Source organism: Podarcis filfolensis (assembly GCF_964270895.1).
Source record: "Podarcis filfolensis genome assembly, chromosome: 2".
Classification (NCBI taxonomy): domain Eukaryota; kingdom Metazoa; phylum Chordata; class Lepidosauria; order Squamata; family Lacertidae; genus Podarcis; species Podarcis filfolensis.
This window is the reverse complement of record NC_139605.1, coordinates 91985040-92001122: the sequence shown is the minus strand read 5'-3', so window position 1 is coordinate 92001122 and position 16083 is coordinate 91985040. Positions and strand designations below refer to the sequence as shown.

General features: G+C 45.3%; 1 protein-coding gene across 4 annotated transcripts in view; it reads right to left on the bottom strand.

Annotated features, from left to right (window-relative positions):
- CACNA1G (calcium voltage-gated channel subunit alpha1 G) overlaps nt 1-16083 on the bottom strand; it is a 323416-nt gene that overhangs the window by 285302 nt on the left and 22031 nt on the right. The gene's annotated exons all lie outside the window — the stretch shown is intronic.

The following is a 16083-nucleotide window of genomic DNA, read 5'->3' as shown; positions in this document are numbered from 1 at the left end:
AGGCTGGAGGGGAAGCAAGAAGGAGCAGGAGACACCGTAAGGCAGCACATCTGAATGAGGTCAGCTTTTTGGTTGAACCTGTAAACTCCGAGCCATTTCTGCTCTGCAAATTGCAAAGTGCTTCCCCGCTTTTGGAAAGGAGGTAGCTCTGCTCCTGGCAAATGGCTCCCTTCTACTTGTTCAGCAGAATAAAACCATGTTAGCAAAAAATGGCTCGTGAGCAAGTCCCGGTTCCTTAGCCCGAAGCCTAAGACCTTGCTTGGCTCAATATTCTTTGGAATGCTATACTTCTTTGTATATGCATCCCCCACCATCTTGTTCACAATTCTGCTGCAGAACTATGCTAATTACATGTTCTACTTATAGCCCAAATTTTTTACTCCAGAGGAACGCTTATATCAGACCTACACACAGAGATTTTATTTGCATGGCTGCCCCCCTAGGTCTGTATCAGATAGTTTGTTGGGTGGTGTCTTTTTTGTTTTTGTTTTAAAAAGCATCCCTACAGTTACTTTTGGCCTTTTGGGTACGAAACCCAAAGGGTAAACACCACACAGGATAGGCAGTGGTGTCACACATAAGACACATACATTTTTAATACACAGGGAAAGATGTCAGCTGGAGATGGCACTGTCAGAAAAGTTTGCAGAATGCAAGTTTCAGCTTGATTGATGTCATTTCACAGAGCATGAAATCTACTAGGAGAGATTTTGCAGGTTTAGCAAGCTTCGCTGACCATGGAAGAAGATGGAAGCAGCAAAACCGCAGGAGTCTTCAGGCCCATTTCCAGGTAGTGTACAGATATATTTGTACAGCAGTGAGAACAAACTTCCCACTTCAGAGTTACTAAGATCCATCGTCAATAACTTGTAGGGTTATCAGCAACCAGTCCAGGAAAGGGTGAATAACCTGGTCAGGGTTTTTGATCATAGGGTGGGGGCAAGGCTAGTTTTCGACTCTAGTTTTTTTTTTTAAGCTATTCACCTTAAGTGAGCAGACAGCTTTTGCTTTGGGTCCCTCCTATTTGCTCCCAACATATGAGTTCTGCTCTCCCACCTGCCCAATCCCTCCTCCAGCAGGCAAGCTTCACATCCAGACCGCTTAATGCCACCCATAAGCCTTGCCCAAGAATTTTATTTCAAGAGCTGGCACAACACTCAAAGCTGGATAACTCAATGTGGCAAAGTTGGAGGCAGGTTTTTGCAGAGTAACAAGATTATTTGTCTTTCTTTCTAAGCTGCGAATTGAAGCACTTTCTCCAGCAGCAAAACTGTTGGGGGATGCCTTTATATCGGAAGGAGTCTTGCAATTGGCTGCATCCATTTGGATCCCTCATGCACCTGTTGCTGGCGCAGCATTTGAAGAAGCCACAAGGGAGATACCAATTGGGCCCACAGCACATTTCATTTTGCACCTCAAAAGTGCTCTCTCTTTCTGCTAGAGGCAGCATAAGATCAAGCTTCGCTGAAGAAGATCTACGGCCTACTGGAATAAATTGGATGTGTGTGTGTGTGTGTGTGTGTGTGTGTGTGTGTGTGTGTGTTATTCCTCATTACAAGCTCAGCCCAAGCTCCCTCTGAATTTCAGGCTAAGCTCATAATTGGCTCAGCCCTTCCACACACATTCTCCTCTTCGTATCCAAATATACCACAGAGCTGCCGCAAGGATGCCGTGCTGTGGGGCCTCCACTGGACCTTCGGTGCCAGCAGGTTCCATTATAACTTTGCACTATGGATCCCTGCAAAGTTACACATACTCATGAGAGCCAGTGTGGTGTTGTGGTTAAGAGCGGTAGTCTCGTAATCTGGTGAACCAGGTTTGCTTCCCAGCTCCTCCCCATGCAGCTGCTGGGTGACCTTGGGCCAGTCACACTTCTCTGAAGTCTCTCAGCCCCGCTCACCTCACAGAGTGTTTTTTGTGGGGGAGGAAGGGAAAGGAGAATGTTAGCCGCTTTGAGACTCCTTTGGGTAGTGATAAAATGGGATATCAAATCCAAACTCTTCTTCTTCTTACGAGACAGAAGGATCCATGGGAGATAGAGGCCTGCGCAGGGCTTGATTAGGAAACCGTTAGGGTCCATGGGAACGGCGCTTCCTATGCATTCCTCCTAGTTCAGCACTCTGCTCCCTACAGATCAGATGCCTCTGTGAAGCATTGTTCCCCCATTGGCCATCTGCAGCATCTGTCATTGAGAGGCATATTATCACAGGATATCATAGAATTAGAGTTGGAAGGGGCCCTGAGGATCCTCTAGTCCAAACCCCTGCAATGCAGGAATATGCAGCTGTCCCTTACGGGCTTCAAACATGCAACCTTGCCATTATCAGCACCACGCTCCAGCCAACTGATCGCATCCAGCTGATGTGATGCATATAACCGTGCTTCTAAACCATGGAGGCTCCATGGAACTCTCAGGGCAGGGAGGAAGGGACTTCCATAGATGGAGCTCAAACAAAGTGGTTGAGATAATGTTGAGTGGGAGAAGATGAAGGAAGGTGTGTTGTGAAAGCGGCTTGATGGGGTGGATGGGGCCAGTGAGTTCCCCTGTTTTGGAGCCACCAGGCACCTCTGCCTATGCCCATTGGCTGGCCAGTGGGGTTCTAAATCTGTGGACAGGATTATTTGCAGCTGTAGAGGGGAGAGACTGGAAGCATAGTAAGGCCAGCAAAGAAGCTTGGATGGTGTAGCACACAGCGAGCCAGTTCTTTGGGCAGTCTTCCACTTGACACAGCAGGAGGAAAGTCCCATGTAGGCTGAATGACAGACTTCTAAATCCACCTATGGGATCTCTGCAGCAGCTTCCATGGGCCCTGACCTTGCCATACGCCGTTCTTAAGATTGCAAGCATGTACACTTGTACTGCTTGCATCCTGTATGAAAATGTCCTCATCTCCAAATTACCATGTTTAAATAGGTCATTAGTAAACTATGGGGAGATATATATTTTTTGCCACTGCCTTATTACAAAGCAAACTGTTATCTCGGAAAAGAGGCTAGGTTTTACAGGAATATCTCCAGAGCCTTATGATATTTAATAGAAAATGACTTATTTAATTATTCCATAGAATTCTATAAATCAGGGACATAATAACCAACGGTCCCATTGCTGGGGAAGTTCTGTGCAACCCGCTGAAAGAGCTTTCATTTGTTATTACATTTTACCCAAGGAATTACATAACGTCGGGGAACTGTGTGCATTAAGCTTCGAAAAGGAACAATTGTGTTTACATCTGGCGTGCTCATCCCAGCACAGGTGACAAAGGTGGAAATGGATGGGCCCTGGCATACACTGTCAATATTAACAGACTCATCCATTATTCCTGTCTCTAAGGGCCTCGTGAAATATTGCACCATGATCCTGCCAACAGAGGTTAAGAGTTTCATTTCCCATTACCATCTCCTTTGTTTCCTCCAGCAACCTGCTTTCTGCAGTGTTTGCAGCAGGGAAATAGGAACAGGACAGGGACGACCCAAACGCCTTCGTAGCAACAACCAACCTGAGCTGTAGAAACCGGAGGAGTTTCTAGGGTTGTATTTCCTAAATAACACCCTGGGCAAGGAATGCCTTCAGTTCCCCTCCTCCTCTTCAAAACAAGCAAGCAAGCAAGCAAACAAACAAACAAACAGCTTTGCATTGTTGCCAAATTGTGTTGCTTCTATGGAGCTGCCAAACCTAGCAATGCGGTAGGTCCTACTGCTCCCAGAAATGACCTTGAAAAAGACTCAGAGCAACCTCCCAGTAACATTGCCCTTGCTCACTCCAGACTGTACACTCAACAAACATCAAACACCAGTCTTGGCACCCTCTTCAGCTCATGCCCCGAAGGCCAGTCATGCTCCTTTACTCTTGCTTCATGACATCTTCAGTGTCTTCTAACAGATATAAGGCTAAGGTGCTCTCCATGCTGACTAATCAAACTTCAAAGCCATCCATCCACTTCCTGTATTCTTGCAAAACGCTATACCAATTGATATTTCCCCTGCTAATATCTCTCCCAATAATGAACGACCTTTATTCTTTATATGTTGTTGAACCACACCTAAAATATTCCCATGAATATTGGTTTTCTTCCTTTTAGCATTCGCTGAATTGATTCTAGGGGTTTTGTATTTTATTCTTTTTTTTAGCTTGTACACTCCTAGGGTGGCTTTATAAATTTGTAGAATAATATTAATATTTAACAACAACAACAACAACAACAACAACAACAACAACAACAACAACAACAATTGGGAGTGGCTAGCCTAGGTGCTGTGTTTTGAAGCTACCGCTGTGTCTGAGCAACGACAACCCCCATATAACTCATTGCAGTAATCCAAGCAAAATGTTACAAGAGCATAAGCATAGCCTGGCAGTCTCTGTCCCAGGAGAGTCCGCATCAGCGTCAGCTAGTGAAAGGTGTATTATGCCACCTAAGCCGCTCAGGCCTCCAAAGAAAAGGCTGGATCGAAAGACAAGGCTCTTCCAGACTGAGTGCCTGCTGCTATATATCTATAGGTATCTTTGTAACAAAATGGTTTTGCATCAAGAAAATTAATTTAAAAAACAAAACAAAAACACCAGCACATTGTACCTATTTGCAAGAGAAGATGGAACCACCATTAGAAAAGGAACATATGCCATGTCCTTCGACTGGACCCAAGTTTATTTCCATTTTTATTTTATTTTAGCACTTTCTTGCCAGGTCTCAGGAGAGTCCTACCTGCTCATATTTCAAAACATGGAACACTGCCAGGCCTCTGCCAAATACGACATTTTTATTTTTATTTTATTTTACAAAGCAGAATCCTTAAGAGGCATGATGAGCATAATGAGGGTGACCCGACGGCATACTCAAGTCAGCATGACTCCCTTGGCTACCATTTCGTTCTAACATCCTGCATCTTAATATCTGGAAAGACACGGCAAGCATAAGGAAGTGGAATATAATCGGTTCTTTGCCAGTGTCCAACAAGATTTTGAACGTGGAATCGGAAAGCCTGCTTCTACCACATTGTTGACAGCACAGCGAGGCAGAAAATTATTGCAAAAAAAAAAGGAGTGTAAAACAAATTCACGTTTGTTTGTTTTTTTGATAGCGGGTAGAGGGATTCTAACCAGTTTATTTCTTCAGTAAAGGCTCACGTGTTCTGCCCAACCTGTGAAGCCCGTCTCCACATGCCCCGCCCCCCATTCAGCAACCTCATGGTGGGACCCTATGCATGTATTCATGAACCTGTATAGGTCTCCTCAACAGAAGGAGGGGTCATGCTGGGCCAGTCAAGATTCCCGCTTGTGTCTATGCTGGTAAGATCCCTTTCATGGGGTCACCAAACATGCAGCTGCTGAGTGGGGTGGGAAGAGCTTGAATCAGCAGCGGTGGGCAGAGCAAACCAAAACCCCCTCATAAATAATAATAATAATAATAATAATAATAATAATAATAATAATTTATTATTTATACCCCGCCCATCTGGCTGGGTTTCCCCAGCCACTCTATGCGGCTTCCAACAAAACACTAAAATACAATAACCTATTAAACATTAAAAGCTTCCCTAAACAGGGCTGCCTTTAGATGTCTTCTAAAAGCTTGGTAGTTATTTTTCTCTTTGACATCTGGTGGGAGGGCATTCCACAGGGCGGGTGCCACTACCGAGAAGGCCCTCTGCCTGGTTCCCTGTAACTTGGCTTCTCGCAGCGAGGGAACCGCCAGAAGGCCCTCGGCGCTGGACCTCAGTGTCCGGGCAGAATGATGGAGGTGGAGACGCTCCTTCAGGTATACTGGACCAAGGCTGTTTAGGGCTTTAAAGGTCAGCGCCAACACTTTGAATTGTGCCCGGAAACATACTGGGAGCCAGTGTAGGTCTTTTAAGACCGGTGTTATAAGGTCTCGGCGGCCGCTCCCAGTCACCAGTCTAGCTGCCGCATTCTGGATTAGTTGTAGTTTCCGGGTCACCTTCAAAGGTAGCCCCACATAGAGCGCATTGCAGTAGTCCAAGCATACTTCCAATAACTCATGAGAGCAGATTTGTGCAAACGCCCTCCTATAAAATAGGATCAAACAGCTTCTTACACCTGAGAGTGTTTTGGACTTGTGTTGCTCAGCATGCCAGGATTTTCAAAACAGGGTCTCAAACACACACTCTCTCTCTCCCTCTCTCTCTCTGTGTGTGGTCTGCCATTCAGGCAGAGGGAGTCAACACTGCAAGTCACTGGGAATCCCTGATGTAGCTCTGCAGAGCTTGTACAATTTGCACAATTGCAGTTCTCTGCCTAAAGCGTTCCTGTGGCTCTTCCACTAGCATAGCCACCGAACTGCCTGCTACACGATTAGATCTAGAACACCCAAACAACTAAAAACCCGTTACAGACAAACTGCAGATAGAAAGAGAGAGGCAAGGATTATTATTTTTTTTGTACTGCTGTGACCAAGTGGGTCAAAATGGCCTCTAAAACTATAACAAAGGTTTAAGGGAGTCGTTTACCTTATTCAAGTACCTACCAAGATCCTTGCTGGATCAGAGGAAAAGCTTATCTAGTTCAAAGTCCTCTCCTTACAGAGGCCACCTGGATGTCAGTTGGAAAGCGCACAAGCAGGACACCTGCACAATAGGGGTTTCCTACTCATGATCCCAAGAGACTAGTATTCAGAGGAATGTGCCAATTTACTTGAACCACCATGACAAGTAGCCATGGACAGCATTATCCTCCATGATTTTTTTTTCTAATTTCCTTTTAAAGCTGTCCACATCTGTGGCCAATGCTACAGCATGCAGGAGTGAAAAAACACTGCCTTTTGCCTATCCTAAACTCTCCCACTGGTTGGTCCAGGCCACAAATTTACAGTAACTGCAACTAGAAGCGAAGTTCCTCTCTGAATTTTGTAGCCCAGTAGCATTTTCTAGCAACTGCTCTTTCTTTCTTTCTTTTTGTTAAAGAAGATCATTAATTATTCCTCACAGGCCCTAAGACGCAGTACACTCTTAAAATAAAAAGTGATGCCAATCAATACAAAATGTTATTTTAAAATCTCAAGGAAACCTGGAAGCCCCCAGAAAGCCGAGAGAGGAGGAGGAGGAGGAGCAACAACAAGGATGCTTGTTGTGGCTCCAGTTTAAAGAAATTCCACACCTCTCCCACTCTTCCAGCACTTGCTGCCACAAATATGATATGGTTTTAAAATAGACAAATCATTACACCAGATGACCTCTCTCTAACACACGGACAGATTTATGCCGAAAAGTTTCCCTCGGCTGTTGCTATAGAGACTTTTCAAGCTCGGTGCTAAACATCCAAGTCGTTTTTGAAAAATGGAAGAATTTGAGATTTTAATCAGACCAGCTCAGAGGAAAAGAGGAGCATCCTTTTGCAGGCTGACTTGAACAGCCGCCACATCCCAAAAAGCGAACTTACCTTCTGTTAATCAGACTGATATGCCAAGTAACTGGAAGCGGAGGAGGGGAGGGGAAAGGAGGGGAGCAGAGCGGCAGGGCAAGGGGAGAGATGAATAGCCGAGTGCCAATACCAAGAAAAATAACTTTTGTTGCACAGAGGAAATCGAAAGAGTCATGTCAGAAAGATTCCACTAAAACTCTCATTTGTTTCTCTAGGCTTCTGGTTTCAAAGCGCCTGAAACAGGTTTGCTTTGAGGTACCGCGGCTCGTTCTCTAATCAGCTCCAGACAAAGGCAGGCTGCCTTGGGGACGTGGGGAAGGGGGCTCAGGAAAGCCACGAAGGATCAGGATCAGAGAAGGTGTGGTAGAAGAGAGAGGATGGCAGCAGTCGCGTTCTCAACAGAAGGAGAAAGGCACAACTCTATGTAAATTCAAAAACGAGGACAGGTAAATAGGAGAGGCTGTCCCACCCTGCTATATGTCGCTGTGGCCCTTCCCAGGCATGCTCTGCTGCAAAGATCAAAACTTGCCTGCCTGCCCGCCAGAAAAGGATTCCCTCATTAGTTTCCACACACAACTGCTTCTCACAAACCACAAGGGAAGGCAGGTGGTCTGTTGGCCTCTATGCTTTCCTTTAATCATACTAGGTAGGCAACCATGGAGAGGGCAACACAGTCAGATCACAGAGCCTCTTAAGGGAATGGCACCAATGCATTGCCTGAAATAGAAATAGATGCTAAGCCTTCCTAGGAGGACCAGTTCTTTTTTTTTAATGGTTCGAAGCTTCTGTTCCACATGTTGCTTTATTTATTAAAAAAAAAGAGTAACATTCGCCCTACCTCAGCCAAGAACATGTGAATTTTGTTTAAGTCCTCATGAAAATTCACCAGCTTTTTAGCTTGACTTTCCCTTACCATATACATTTTTGCAAATCAGTTCCCCCTAATATAATGCATTCTTATGTTATTTCCATTAACGTATGTGCACATTTTACCCTGGTATATACCGTATTTTTTCATGTATAAGACTATATCTCCCCCCAAATTTTTTAAAGTTTAAAATTGGGTGTTGTCTTATACACAGAATGTTTAAAATATTTATTTCTTAATTTGGGGCTCAAAAAATAGGGGTCGTCTTATACATGGGGGCGTCTTATAGACTGAAAAATATTGTACATTTTTTGCACACTTCCCTTGGCTGGAAAACTGAAGTGCAAAATACGGAGAAGGGCTGATCCCAAAGGATGGCTGTGTTTTGGTCCGTTCATTGTGTCAGAACAAGTGGATGAGGCAAGTTTGGCCTTAAATGTGTAGTGAATCAAATTCCTCCCCCAACCCCCATCCCTGCTTACAGTGCAACCCTATAGATTTCCACCCAGAAATCAGTCCCCGTTAACTCAACAGGCCTTGTGTCTGAGTCATCCTGTATAGAACTGCACCATTAAATCACATCACCAGCCCTTCTAGCTTCAGTGTTTTGATTCACTGATCGGATGTCAGTTTCTACCATAAACATCACACAATCTACCCTTGCATTAGTTAGCTGAGAGCAACTTGGTTCCAAGTTCGCATTATGTTGAAATAAATATGGCTCAGACTACATTTCAGCACTTATTTCCCCCCTCACCCAACATCCATGAGTTTCTGCCAGCATTGAGCCACAGTCAGACAATGGGCAGAAGTGCTATAGGAGGGCGGAGGGAAGGGGAAACTAGCCTAATGTTAACAGTTCTTTAAATTTTTAATGAAATCATTTGAATTAGTTTATATTTTTGATACCTGCAGCTACCATCTCCTGACTCTGAAAGAGTCCTTGTGACTTAACGTGTTCCATGGGAGGGAAAATTCAACGAACAATACTTTGGGACTTGTTTTGTGATGGCAGCAACAGGGAAAGCTGCACCCAGAAGAATTTTCCCTTCCGTGTAACACTCATGGTCAGGTCGCTTCCCAGTGAAATGCTTATTGAGCATCCGTCCCGATTAGCCTGCGCAACTTTTTCAGGGAGGTTAGATGACTTCAGCCATTTATTGAGCATTCATTCAGACTGGTTTGTGGTGAGGTTATTCAGTGCTGCTTCAACTGTGATCCCACTCTCAAATAAATGCACTTGCCCAAAAGTTTTCTTAACATGAAAAAGTTTTGTTGAGTTGTGGCGGCAAGTTTGTTACACAATAGCACCAAATCAACTTTAATGGCCCAATCGGAGTTTGCTGGTATGTGATCGAATCCCACCTGAAAATAGCAACCCTTGGGTAGCATGCTGTCAGCTACACCTGGCAACAAATCAGGCATTTAACAAAGCTGCAATGGAAAGCGGACCATCAACTCTTGGGAGGTGTCCAACTGGATGTCCAAAAACGAGTTGCCCCTCATTTTTCCAGGGCAGCTGCACAGCTGAAGTAGGTTAAAAAAGGACCCCTGGATGGTTAAGTCCAGTCCAAGACGACTATGGGGTTGCGGTGCTCATCTCGCTTTTAGGCCAAGAGAGCCAGCGTTGGTCCACAGACAGCTTTCTGGGTCATGTGGCCGGCATGACTAAACAGCTTCTGGTGCAACAGGACACTGTGATAGAAACCAGAGTGCACGGAAACTCCGTTTACCTTCCCGCCACAGCAGTACCTATTTATCTACTTGCACTGGCATGCTTTCAAACTGCTAGGTTGGCAGAGCTGGGACAGAGCAACGGGAGCTCACCCCATCATGGGGATTCGAACCGCCGACCTTCTGATCAGCAAGCCCCAGAGGCTCAGTGGTTTAGACCACAGCGCCACCCACATCCCTTCTACAGGTGAAGTAAAAAAAAAAAAAAGGCAACTTATGATGCATTGGCTTCCCACGCCTTTTCACCGATAAGTGTAGTGAATTGGGTGCTCTAATCATGTATCCTTTTACAACCAGCAAGATTTGCATGGGGAGGGGTGGGAGGGACAGGAACTGGAGAAAGACAAAAGTCAAATTTCTCTCTGTTTCACAGGTCTTGTGATCAAAAGAAGAAAATTGCTGGACGTGGCTTCCCAACATCTTAATTGTCTTGCCTACACATTGGAAGGAATCTGTAATTAAATCACTCCTGCAAACAACCTGGGCCGTAATCATCTCTCAAGGATTCTAGGTGAATTTCCTATCAGAATGCTTCCCCAGCGATCTTCATTTCTTGGCTTTCGAAAGATGCAGATGCTTTAGTGTTGCTGACTCGCGCAAGTTGCTCCTGGGCAGCAATGGTACCAAAATGGTTAAGGCTTTCCCCACAGCAGATAGAAAAGTGTTTTGCTTTGTAGTTTTTTTGTATGTACAGCGTCCGGCAATTACCCCATTTGCTAGGAAAATTGGGAAATGAAAGAGTATTTACTTATCTCCCTTGACATTCAGGATAGGAAACCTGCCTCGTAACAGCAGCTTGCAGTGGGGAACACAGAGCAATCTAAAGCACAGACAGGACAGAACTGCTGGCCTGTGTGGAAGATGCCTCAGGCGGAGGGAAAGAGAAATTGAAAACGGGGCAAGCCACACCAATGTGGGGGTTTGGTATAGCAATCTTAGGAGGAAGAGGGATTTCCTGTGACAGCCAGGAGCATATCTAAGCTTGCAACAAGCAATCTGTATTTACTGTATGCCGTATTTACTACTACAACATATTCCTCGCTCTTTTTTCCCCAAGGAATGTGTTAAAATTGACTTTTGAAGTTACTGTCTTCTGTCAGAGCTATGCACAAATATAGCAGCTTCGGCTGTTCACTTCCAGGAGCTTTGTGAGTTTTTGTTTAAAAGGGTGGCTGTGTGCCCACCCCTCCTTCACCCGCTGCTTCGGTGTCTCAAGTGATAAGAATGTGTCCTATATATTGACCCCACTGGAGCCCAGCCTCTCCTATCTTTTTCCTTTCATTAGCCTCCCCGCATATCTCTCACCAGAAGCAGCTCCCCAATCTCCCCCCCCCCCCGCGCTTGCTGCTGAGGCTCTCTCCCCTCGCCCTGCGTCTGTGTGTGGGTGTATTTGGAAACGAGAGCTTTCCAGCTGAACTGCAAAATGAAACGCAGAGATCACAACTCCTTGAATAGCTACATCACGCGTACACCAACTTCCATTCTGCCCCTTGACGTATGAAATAATATTAATGCAAAACAAAGTCAAAATAGTGGAGGGGGACCGGATGGGAACACCAGGCTGGTAGCAGAAGCAATAGTTAAGATTTGGGATGCGGTTTAATTATACATATCTATCTCTTTTGTCCTTTCGGTTATTTAGATGTGGATTACTAAAGGACCGGTGGGATGAATCTCCTAGGCGAATTAATTCTTTAGAATTAGTTGATTGTTTATGGGTTAAACTACAGGTCCCTTCCAACCTAAGATTCTATGGTATTTGGGAAGTACCTGAGAATCTTGGTTTGTATTGTTTGTACAGTGGTACCTCAGGTTAAGTACTTAATTCCTTCTGGAGGTCCGTTCTTAACCTGAAACTGTTCTGAACCTGAAGCACCACTTTAGCTAAGGGGGCCTCCCGCTGCTGCCGCACCGCCGGAGCACAATTTCTGTTCTCACCCTGAAGCAAAGTTCTTAACCCGAGGTAATATTTCTGGGTTAGCAGAGTCTGTAACCTGAAGCGTATGTAACCTGAAGCGTATGTAACCCAAGGTACCACTGTACTCCGTTTGTATTGCTCTTTCACACATACTCCCAGCTTGCCAACGAGAATTAGGGATATGTCAGACGGTTGTTGATGTCCGATGGTAACAGGGCTCAGGGACATCTTCTAACCTATCTGCATCAAATGGGGGGAGCTCTAGGCTCCCTGCAGGTGGACCCCCCCTATGGCAGCACTCTCCCTTTACCTTGGTGGTGGCAGGTGGGTGCGGAGCAAAAAACAAGACAAAACTCAAGCACAGGGGTGAGATGGTCGGCAGGTGCTACAGCTAAACCCACCCCACTCTGGAACAACACTTACGTTAGGACCCCAGAGGCATTGTGGGAGAATGTGTGCCAGCCACAAGCCACCTGAGCCCCAGCTCTAAGGCAGGCCCAGGTGGCTGTAGGGTTGGCAGCCTGGTAGGTGGTGGGTCCCCCTGAGGACCATCAGCTACTTCTCAACAGTACCAACCTCATGCCAGGCCTGCCTGTTGGATCGACCTCACAGAGCTCAGTGTATGTCCGCAGGCTGCCAGTTTTGAGACTGTTAAAGGGTGGGTATTGAAAGATAATGATGGGGTGGTACTTTTATTGGCTGAAAACTCAAGCCAGATCTTATTGAAGCCAATAGGACTCTGTTAGCATCAGTACAAAGTCCTAAAGGGCACAAAGTCCCAAACAGATGCCAATATTGATTTGGCAGCTCAACTAATCTGATTTGTCTGAAAAAGAACATTCTATTTCTCTCTACCACCACTATTCAGATGACTTCCAAACTTTAAAATCCTTTCCCCTCTATAATAGAGGTGCATTTTTTTTTACCAAATCCTGCAGATTGCTAAAAGGCTGGCGCAAAAGGTAAGAACTTGCAGAAACAGGACAGAGAGATAAATTCGTGCAGGGGATTTAACCCATTAATTTGATGCATCACAATGCAAAACAAGCCTGTCCAAAATGAACAGATTTTCTTCTGGTAAGTTAAAAATGGTTTACTTGCAAACTCTCCAAAGGTCAGTTTCATGTGCTTTCCCATACATCAGTCAGAAAGCACAGGCAGTAAAACTTGGCTTATTCACAGTGGTGAAAGTGCCTACATTATTGGTATAGGAACACAAGAATGACTTGTAAGAGCCACACAGTCTGTGAATGGAGGAACCAGCTCAGACTTTTTTACACGTGGAGCTTCTCAGGCAGACCAAGGTACAACAATAGGCTGATTACTTTCCTCCTAAGGTGAGGGGAAGCAACCAAACCAAGTCCAGCAGGACATCAACCCCTCCATGCACCAACCAGACCTAAGCATGTTAGCTATATAAAGCTGGCCATCCCATACCCCCTACCCTCCAGAGGAGATTTGGAGGTGGTGCAAGCCATGCACAGGGGGAGGAGAGAGGGGGAAAGACCTGTTGCGCTAGTGCTAATCCTTGTGCTCATGCAATTCTCTAGTTGACCCATCATGCTCAATAAGGCTTCCATGCCATAGGTATAGGCTTCAATCTTATCCTGAAGATCCACTGATTGAAAGAGTGTGGGATGAAGTCCTACTCCACCAGCAGAATGCTGGACATATTGCCCCCACGGCAGAGAAAATGGTAGAATGTCTCATATACACTGATGGGACAACCAGCATGGGACAGAGGTATGGGTGAGATGCGTGGCAAGGTGGAGCACCCTTGTGCCAAATCCTGTTCAGCTTCAGTTCACAGCCATGCCCCCATCAACAACATAACAACACCAGTCCCAGATCCAGCACAGAGTATCTCCCCTGGGGGGAAAATGAGAGAGATGATGTCCAGCTATTTGGAAGTGCAGATCCCACTGGGAGGCGCTAATTCTAATATTTAGGAAAGGTATGTGTTATGGTCCTCCTGCCTTCTGTGTCACTTCAGGATTCTGGGACAGGGGTTGAAGTGGAAACCACATGTTTTAGACATGTTTTAGACACATTTTTAAAAAAGTCCTACGTGAGCAAAGTTAGATCAGATAGAAGATAAAGCTAGTACCGTGGTACCTCGGGTTAAGTACTTAATTCGTTCCGGAGGTCCGTTCTTAACCTGAAACTGTTCTTAACCTGAAGCACCACTTTAGCTAATGGGGCCTCCTGCTGCCATTGCTGCACGATTTCTGTCCTCATCCTGAAGCAAAGTTCTTAACCTGAGGTACTATTTCTGTGTTAGCGGAGTCTGTAACCTGAAGCATATGTAACCCAAGGTACCACTGTATCCTTTTCTGAAACTTGTTAATCAGAGGTGCGTGATTTGTAGCCTTACAGATGCTTTGGGGTTACAATTCCCATCATACCTGATCACGAGTCATGTTGGCCGAGGCTGATGGGAACCCTAAAACACTTGGAGGGCCAGAGGTTCCCCGTCTTCCTACTAGCTTTCCACATAGCAGCTGGATTGTGTGGTTATTGTTGTTGTTTTTGTAAAGTATGCTCTCAGTATGTTCTTACATTGCCTTTAGGAAAGACCTTTGGAATCCCCTCAGCAAATGAATGACAACTGCACATTTATTGTGCTATAAACCGTTCATCTGGGAAGGCCATCATGCGCCACAAGTTAATGCAAGCAGAGCCAGGCAGCGTTGGCAGAAAGCCTGTTGCATCTACGAAAAGAATGGGAGGTTAACTCCTATTTTGCTCCCTCGCCTTTTGCAGCCAAACTTCCCGTTTACTAGCACTCAGTGGAGGTTTAATGCAAGAAGTAGCAGGATGCGTATTGTGCATTTGGGAGAGATGGAAAAGGAAAAACAGACAAGCTGCCATGAACATGGACACAGAAGGGGGATTTGTGAACTCTGCTCTCCTCCCCTCCCCTCGTGGACACTCTAGCAAACTCTATGGCATCTAGCTTAGCAAAGCCAGTGGAGCCAATGCAATACGCATTTTGCACCCTCAGTGCACCAAGCAGAGTGCTGGGTCAAGTACCTCACTTACTGCGATACCCTGCAGGGCTTCTGTTGCCTTTAACAGAGAAGTTGCGTTTCTTCCAGGAGAGTGAGCAAACCTTCCATAAACTCTCCTGCAGGCAGACAAAAAGACCTCCAGCTGGCACTGGCCAGCCCCAGGCCTGGGCTATGCAAACAGCAACAAAAATCCTCGTTTCTGAGCATCCTTTCCTCTTCCAGAAGCAACTCCTCAAAAAGGACCAGCAAGCCGCTCTTTTAAAGCGAATCCACCCAATGGCTGGGCAACTTCATTTGCAATATACACCTGGATGGGGAAGCCAAATGAGCCACATCCCTGTCCCTACTTCCATCAACTTCTAAGAACAGGGATGGGGAACCTTTGGTCCTCCAGATGTTGCTGCACTCAACTCCCAGCAGCTGGTTCAGGAACATCTGGGGGTCACAGGCTCCCCATTTCCTATTCCAGAGTGAACTGCCTTTCTGCTTCCTCTCCTATCCCCACCCCAAGTAAGGCTCCATGTATGAAATCAGCATAAGCTTATAGGGCAGCTATATCTCTGCAGTCAGATTTCATGCATATTTACTCAGACTTAAGCCTCGCTGAGTTCAACAAGACTCCCCTGCTAAGTATGCAGAATTGCAGCTCTGGTGGGCCATTAGTTTTAAACCAATAACCTATAGGAAAGGGATTCCATGCCACTTTATATTATTTAATTCTTCAAAAGTGAACCAAGCAGACGTGTGTGTGTGTGTGTATGTGTTGGGGGGAGCTGAAGGGGGGGGAGTAAGCCTTATAAAAGAAATTGTTCGTTATACATGCAAAACACTTCTGTATTTGAAGAACACACCCAAATATCCAGATGAAAACCATCTTAATTATTTTATCAGATGGTAAACTTGGTTAGTTATAACTGGAAATGTGATTCTAGAGTTCATGATAAATGTCCAGAGTAGATCTCTCAATAATCTGGAAAGAATATGATACCAAATCCACACTGCCAGATTTATATCGTGTTCTTCCAAAGCAAGGTAAGTCAATAAGCAGGTTTAGAAGCAGTCAGAAATCGGATATTAATTGAATTGTACCCCTGCCTGCCTGACCAAGTAGGCATTAATTCAGTGATACTGTATACCTGTGGTGGAGTATTTATTAACCTCACTAGGACTTCTCCTT